Raw genomic sequence first — 1,798 nt, 5'->3', positions numbered from 1 at the left:
CTCTGTAACGTACAACAGACGGTGATCTGTGGCATCTCTGCAGAAAGAACACAATGCTGATGTATGGTCAAGTGTTTCGGAGCACACCGTTCATCGTAAGTTGTTGAACAAGGGTCTCTGTAATAGGATATTCACATGTTGACTCAACGATACCGTCAATGACGACTGCAGTGGCCACGGAACCGTCGATCAACGGAAACTCGTCAGCTCTTCGGGTGAATCACATTTTTGCTACAGGTCGATGGTCGTCTCCACAAACGTCGTCATCGAGGAGAACGGTGGCTCGAAACCTAAACTAAAATTCTTTTATCTGTAACAGCTGGATAACTTTGAAAATTTTAAAACTATAGTGATACGGCAACATGCTTGGTTTTTGTCAAATGAGCTGTCTGGATTAGGCTGTTTGACCGTGGCGTTCCTGCTTGTAGTCACTGAGCAAGGAAAATATGATCTTGACCTATCTCCTTATAGGAAACCGTTCCGTGACCCTTTGCTTCCTACTAGAGCGAGAACACCGACCTGTCTGTGGTGTCTGTATTTCAGTATATTAACATTTTAATGGTGTGATAAAAAGGAAGCTGTAAATTGAAGTGGATATCTGTCCTCTGTTTTTATCCGACGGCGATTCGAGAATACCATGCGTTTTAAAATGTAGTATGTTCCATGACCCGAGCTTAAACTTTGATGTTTGAGGTTTTAGCGTGTTGCAGAGCGACTGACTCATCAGTTTCTAGTTTAGTGTTCTGCATGCTAACTACATGAACCGGCTGTAATATCTTAGCCTTTCCATTACTGACACTCCACCTTTAAAGAGCTAACGTTATACTTGTTTCTCGTCTGTGTCCCTCTGTTTCTGTAAATGTATACAGCCTGACAATAAAAGTGAAGCTCCCACAAGAGGAGGAGGAAATCAACCTGCAGAGAATGTTGCATTAAGTCCATTACTTGTTTTCGGCTGGCGAGATCAGATGTGAAGATACTGCAATGTGCTTGGTTGCACAATACTAGAAAGCACTCCGTCATCAGGCCAGAAGCGGCCCATCGGGACCATCCGACCACCGTGTCATCCTCAGATTAGGATGCGGATAGGAGGGGTGCGTGGTCAGCACACCGCCCTCCCGGTCGTTACGATGGTTTTATTTGACGGGAGCCGCTACTATTCGGACGAGTAGCTCCTCAAGTGCATCACGAGGCTGATGGTGGTGGTGGTTAGTGTTTAACGTCCCGTCGACAACGAGGTCATTAGAGACGGAGCGCAAGCTCTGGTTAGGGAAGGATTGGGAAGGAAATCGGCCGTGCCCTTTCAAAGGAACCATCCCGGCATTTGCCTGAAGCGATTTAGGGAAATCACGGAAAACCTAAATCAGGATGGCTGGAGACGGGATTGAACCGTCGTCCTCCCGACTGCGAGTCCAGTGTGCTAACCGCTGCGCCACCTCGCACGAGGCTGAGTGCACCCCGAAAATGGCAACAGCACATGGCGGCCAGGATGGTCACCCATCCAAGTGCCGGCCACGCCCGACAACGCTTACCTTCGGTGATCTGACGGGAACCGGTGTATCCACTAAGGTAATGCCGTTGCCTGCTCAATACGAGACTTGTTCAGAAAATTCCGCAACTTTGTTCACAAATTTGTTCTACACATATCTGTTACTTACTGCGCATGGTCTCCGAAATACTCCTCTCTGTAATTGATACACCGCTCCCAACGCCGTTTCAACTTTCGGAAACAGTCTTGATACACCTCTTGCTGAACTGCTCTAAGCGCCGCCAGCGGCCTTTCTTTATCTCGTCTATC

The 1,798-nt window shown here is 47.7% G+C and overlaps 1 pseudogene; it reads right to left on the bottom strand.

The window, feature by feature from the left end:
- Positions 1-1,465: 1,465 nt before the first annotated feature.
- Positions 1,466-1,583, bottom strand: LOC126279187 (5S ribosomal RNA; annotated as a pseudogene).
- Positions 1,584-1,798: the final 215 nt, after the last annotated feature.

This window comes from Schistocerca gregaria, chromosome 6, assembly GCF_023897955.1.
Source record: "Schistocerca gregaria isolate iqSchGreg1 chromosome 6, iqSchGreg1.2, whole genome shotgun sequence".
Classification (NCBI taxonomy): Eukaryota; Metazoa; Arthropoda; class Insecta; order Orthoptera; family Acrididae; genus Schistocerca; species Schistocerca gregaria.
The sequence above is the reverse complement of the archived record's forward strand: the minus strand, read 5'-3'. Positions and strand labels throughout refer to the sequence as shown.